The sequence below is a fragment of the Ascaphus truei genome, chromosome 5 (genome assembly GCF_040206685.1).
Source record: "Ascaphus truei isolate aAscTru1 chromosome 5, aAscTru1.hap1, whole genome shotgun sequence".
NCBI classification, from domain to species: Eukaryota; Metazoa; Chordata; class Amphibia; order Anura; family Ascaphidae; genus Ascaphus; species Ascaphus truei.
The window spans coordinates 309,282,303-309,288,725 of NC_134487.1; positions in this window are offsets into that span (position 1 = coordinate 309,282,303).

Here is a 6,423-nt window from a genome sequence, read left to right on the forward strand (position 1 = left end):
GTTAGTGTGAGGGGCTGTGTTCTCCCATGTGGGTGTACCTGGATTGCGAGCCCGTTTTGGTGCATCCGTGTGCGCACTGGCATGTGGATTACTATTGCGGCTGTGGCTATCCCAGGCAGCATGTACCATTGACGGAGCAGCGTCTTCTCCTCGTGGACCTAGCAAGTCTTCGGTGTCTGTGGAGTCACTCCCTCCGTGTTGAGATGGCGTGCTGGTGTTTACACTGAAGAGGCTCCTTACGTAGTCTTCAGTGCGTTGGATTGGATCCTCTGAGGCTATCCGTCTGTACGGTTGCTCCCCGCTGTCCTGTCTCGCAGCTGCTTCTAAGACTTCGGCTTGGGCTATGGCGGCAGCGGCGTCCTCTTCTTTGCTTAGAGATTCTAGATCCGCGTCTAATTCGGCCTTTCTACGCGCAGCGGTGGCATTGGCGGCGGCAGCGGTGGCGGCATTGGCAGCGGCGGCGTTCTGCTCCTCCTCTTCTATGCGCGCTCTTTCTGCCCTTACGGCTGCCTCTCTCCGACCATATTCGGCCCTGGCACGTGCGGCCTCTGCGGCGGCTCGCGCCTTGGTAGCTTTTGTGCTTACGCTGGACGCGTTAGATTGCGCTGATCTTGCTGACCTGGATGTGCTTGAGCGCTGCGATGCGGTCTCCAGGAGGAGCTCTTTTCTTTCGCTTTGGGCGTCTGCGATGGCGGTTCGCACGCGGCTGTCACGTGTCAAGTCAATATTGTGCTGTAAGTCCCTTTCTTGTAGGCTTTCGCCGGTATTAGCCCTGGCCAAGTAAGTGATGTATGCCTCTGACAGCCCTGGTAGCATAAGTGGTCTATCTTTAATTGAGTTATTGCCTGCTCGAGCTGTTGTACAGAATTGCCAGCGACGGCGACATTGCATATCCCAAGTGTGGTTGTGTTCCAGGCCAACTCTAATTTAGCGCGGTGCACTTCAATGTCAGTCTCGTATTTTTCGCGGGCCATTTGTGTCAGTGTGACTGTCCGTTTGGGCCTTGCGTCTGCCTGCGCCTGTTGCAGTTGCGCAGCGGTCTCTGTGTCTGAGTGATCACTCTCCTGCATGATATCTGGTGAGGCTCTGAGTTCTGCCATGCTGTAGGTGTGTGTAGGCCTTTAGCCAGTGCGTGTGGCGTGCGGTCTTTTACCTGTGTCAGCGATGGGCGACTGTCTCAGATGATGCAGAGCGGTGTCCTGCAGCATTCAGTGTTGGGGTAGCTGTACTCACAGGTGTCCGGTGGCTCTGACCCGTGTCCTGGCGGGTGTCCGGTGGTGTGGCCCTTGGTGGTGCTAGCCGGGAGACGTGCGCAGGGGGTAGGTGAGAAGGTAGCTCCTCACTGAGAAACTGTGCAGAGGGTGGACTCAAAAAGACAGAGAAGGCAATCAAGGCTCTGTGTGTTATGGACTTTCTGTCTGCAAAGCTGCGTGTGCAGTGTAAGCTGCTTGCTGCTTGTCAGTCTGCAGAGTCTGCTCTGTGTTATCATAAAGTCTAGAGTAGCAGCTCCTGTAAGTGTCTGTAAGGCACACGGTCTTCCTTTTCACTATTCTGGAGGCCAGGGTCATGTATAGGATGATTAGCCCAGATAGGTTCAACTCAGCCCCCTTTCCAAATCACTCCAAGTCCTCTAATATTTCCTTCACTTTATTGGAAAAGCAGCAGTAAATACAGGCACTTGTGGATGGTGTGTTGTAGTGATTTGTAGTTAGAAGCAGGTGAAAAGGATAATACTGCCACTAGAGCAGTTACAGAAGGTACTCACTCAGGCAGTGATGATGGTGGAAAGAGGAAGTGTGAGTGTATTCTGGGTAACAAGATAGCCTGGGGACAGACCATCTGACAGCAAACCAGAGGGGGAGAAGGCAGACCAACCCAACCTGAGGGAAAGGCTGAGATTGCTATAGCAACTCACTGAAAGGTCTAAGTAAACAACAAGTGTAACGAAATGTTGCTCTTACATGCAGCAAGCTGCTGGAACAGGGGAAATATCAGGCAACTGAACAAGGGAGAAATGAATCCCATAAACTAAAGGGGGAAACAGAGGAATATGGAATCTAGTTCCAGGACATCCGGTTTCCCCACCCTTACCCTCATCCCGGTGGGGGCAGCTGTGGGGGCGAGCGCATCGCCGGGGGCTCCCAGCGGCATCCGCTACAGGGTGCCGCCATGTTCAAGGTGCTTGCGCATGCGCGGATGCTCACGCATGCGCAGAAGGTGTCCGGCGGCCATGTTAGGGTTGGCGCGCAGATTTGCGCATGTACAAGGCGTCATGCATACGCAGATGCAGCAGTGGCAGCCATTACAGGTAGAGCCTGAGCCATTGAGGGCCAGGAGAGCGACAGCGGCCATTATAGAGTTGCGCATGCGCAGTTGCGATTGCGCACACGGCCCCAATATTAAAGAGGTCCACAAGGGACTACATTACCCAGAAGCCTCTGGGGACTGCCCTTTCACCCCTATCACATGCCATCAGACAGCCAATAGGGGTTACAGATTCTCCTGTTCAAAGGATATGGATATGACTCACTCACACCATGCGAGTCAGTAGGAGCTGGGACACAGACAGGGGAGGGTGTAGGTGCAGGGAGGCAAGTAGCCCCTGCACTAGGCCAAAGACCCCCTAGGCCCCAGCTAGGCCCCTGCTCAACACCAGATTGTGGCTGCTGTAGGGAAGGCTCCTTCAGTTAGGGACCCTGCCCCTTAGTAGTGTGTTAAGTTCAGGGACACAGCTGCAGTGCTGCGCACCCCTGACAAGTGTGGTCTGGGATCAGACCTACCTCACTGAAGATAAGAGGCTATCTGTACGGTGAGATCACTCAGAGGGAGATCCTCCTATTTGGAAGAGGTCACCATCGCTGAGGCTTCGGCGCTGGACGCAGACGGAACCTCTTGCCTGCTATTGTGCTGTACCCGGGTGCAAGAGCCCCGGGCAGGTATCAGTCACCAAGTGTACAACAATACACCTCATCTAGTGGGCAGCGCTGTCTCACCATTGGGTGGGGTTGTGGGAGTCCTTGGGACTCTTGGGTATATATATATATATATATATATATATACATATATATATATATATATATATATATATATATATATATATATAATAAATAGATAGATTACACACAAGATTTATATAATAAATTATGAATTTCCTTATACATTTTTCAAATAAATGTCCATTAACAAAAAAATGAATAATTCAGAGACCACAGTGAATATACCTGTGAATGTGTAAATGCAATATTAGTATGTTTCTAAATGTATTGTATTCTCTGCAATTAGTATGAGCTCTCATGACCTTTCATGGTGTCATTTGTTGGTGCACAAGTGAGGGGACCAGTGACAGGGAGTGCTTGGCTTGGTTGAGGGAATACAGCTTCTGTTATTCTCTGAACTTCCCCCTCTGTGCCGGGCTCCTGCATATTGCCTGGGTCTGTCTCATAGTGCCTCTGTGCCTGACTCCTGCACATTGCTTGGGTCTGTCTCGTAGTGCCTCTGTGCCTGACTCCTGCACATTGCTTGGGTCTGTCTCGTAGTGCCTCTGTGTCGGGCTCCTGCACATTGCTTGGGTCTGTCTCGTAGTGCCTCTGTGTCGGGCTCCGCACATTGCTTGGGTCTGTCTCGTAGTGCCTCTGTGTCGGGCTCCTGCACATTGCCTGGGTCTGTCTCATAGTGTCTCTGTGCCGGGCTCCTGCACATTGCTTGGGTCTGTCTCGTAGTACCTCTGTGCCTGACTCCTGCACATTGCTTGGGTCTGTCTCATAGTGCCTCTGTGTCGGGCTCCTGCACATTGCCTGGGTCTGTCTCATAGTGCCTCTGTGCCAGGCTCCTGCACATTGCTTGGGTCTGTCTCATAGTGCCTCTGTGTCGGGCTCCTGCACATTGCTTGGGTCTGTCTCATAGTGCCTCTGTGCCAGGCTCCTGCACATTGCTTGGGTCTGTCTCATAGTGCCTCTGTGCCAGGCTATTGCACATTGCCTGGGTCTGTCTCATAGTGCCTCTGTGCCGGGCTCCTGCACATTGCTTGGGTCTGTCTCATAGTGCCTCTGTGCCGGGCTCCTGCACATTGCTTGGGTCTGTCTCATAGTGCCTCTGTGCCGGGCTCCTGCACATTGCTTGGGTCTGTCTCGTAGTGCCTCTGTGCCAGGCTCCTGCACATTGCCTGGGTCTGTCTCATAGTGCCTCTGTGCCGGGCTCCTGCACATTGCCTGGGTCTGTCTCATAGTGCCTCTGTGTCGGGCTCCTGCACATTGCTTGGATCTGTCGCATAGTGCCTCTGTGTCGGGCTCCTGCACATTTCTTGGGTCTGTCTTGTTGTGCCTCTGTGCCGGGCTCCTGCACATTGCTTGGGTCTGTCTCATAGTGCCTCTGTGTCGGGCTCCTGCACATTGCTTGGGTCTGTCTCATAGTGCCTCTGTGTCGGGCTCCTGCACATTGCTTGGGTCTGTCTCGTAGTGCCTCTGTGTCGGGCTCCTGCACATTGCCTGGGTCTGTCTCGTAGTGCCTCTGTGCCGGGCTCCTGCACATTGCTTGGATCTGTCTCATAGTGCCTCTGTGCCGGGCTCCTGCACATTGCTTGGGTCTGTCTCGTAGTGCCTCTGTGTCGGGCTCCTGCACATTGCCTGGGTCTGTCTCATAGTGCCTCTGTGCCGGGCTCCTGCACATTGCTTGGGTCTGTCTCGTAGTGCCTCTGTGTCGGGCTCCTGCACATTGCCTGGGTCAGTCTTGTAGTGCCTCTGTGTCGGGCTCCTGCACATTGCCTGGGTCTGTTTCATAGTGCCTCTGTGCCGGGCTCCTGCACATTGCTTGGGTCTGTCTCGTAGTGCCTCTGTGTCGGGCTCCTGCACATTGCCTGGGTCTGTCTCGTAGTGCCTCTGTGCCGGGCTCCTGCACATTGCTTGGATCTGTCTCATAGTGCCTCTGTGCCGGGCTCCTGCACATTGCCTGGGTCTGTCTCATAGTGCCTCTGTGTCGGGTTCCTGCACATTGCTTGGGTCTGTCTCATAGTGCCTCTGTACCAGACTCCTGCACATTGCTTGGGTCTGTCTCATAGTGCCTCTGTGCCGGGCTCCTGCACATTGCTTGGGTCTGTCTCATAGTGCCTCTGTGCCGGGCTCCTGCACATTGCTTGGGTCTGTCTCATAGTGCCTCTGTGCCGGGCTCCTGCACATTGCTTGGGTCTGTCTCATAGTGCCTCTGTGTCGGGCTCCTGCACATTGCTTGGGTCTGTCTCGTAGTGCCTCTGTGCCGGGCTCCTGCACATTGCTTGGGTCTGTCTCATAGTGCCTCTGTGCCAGACTCCTGCACATTGCTTGGGTCTGTCTCATAGTGCCTCTGTGCCGGGCTCCTGCACATTGCTTGGGTCTGTCTTGTTGTGCCTCTTTGCCGGGCTCCTGCACATTGCTTGGGTCTGTCTTGTTGTGCCTCTGTGCCGGGCTCCTGCACATTGCTTGGGTCTGTCTCATAGTGCCTCTGTGTCGGGCTCCTGCACATTGCTTGGGTCTGTCTCGTAGTGCCTCTATGCCGGGCTCCTGCACATTGCTTGGGTCTGTCTCGTAGTGCTTCTGTGTTGGGCTCCTGCACATTGCCTGGGTCTGTCTCGTAGTGCCTCTGTGTCAGGCTCCTGCACATTGCCTGGGTCTGTCTCATAGTGCCTCTGTGTCGGGCTCCTGCACATTGCTTGGGTCTGTCTCGTAGTGCCTCTGTGTCGGGCTCCTGCACATTGCTTGGGTCTGTCTCGTAGTGCCTCTGTGTCGGGCTCCTGCACATTGCTTGGGTCTGTCTCGTAGTGCCTCTGTGTCGGGCTCCTGCACATTGCTTGGGTCTGTCTCATAGTGCCTCTGTGTCGGGCTCCTGCACATTGCTTGGGTCTGTCTCGTAGTGCCTCTGTGTCGGGCTCCTGCACATTGCTTTGGTCTGTCTCATAGTGCCTCTGTGCCGGGCTCCTGCACATTGCTTGGGTCTGTCTCGTAGTGCCTCTGTGTCGGGCTCCTGCACATTGCTTGGGTCTGTCTCATATTGCCTCTGTGTCGGGCTCCTGCACATTGCTTTGGTCTGTCTCATAGTGCCTCTGTGTCGGGCTCCTGCACATTGCTTGGGTCTGTCTCATAGTGCCTCTGTGTCGGGCTCCTGCACATTGCTTGGGTCTGTCTCATAGTGCCTCTGTGTCGGGCTCCTGCACATTGCTTGGGTCTGTCTCGTAGTGCCTCTGTGCCAGGCTCCTGCACATTGCTTGGGTCTGTCTCATAGTGCCTCTGTGCCGGGCTCCTGCACATTGCCTGGGTCTGTCTCATAGTGCCTCTGTGTCGGGCTCCTGCACATTGCTTGGGTCTGTCTCGTAGTGCCTCTGTGTCGGGCTCCTGCACATTGCTTGGGTCTGTCTCATAGTGCCTCTGTGCCGGGCTCCTGCACATTGCTTGGGTC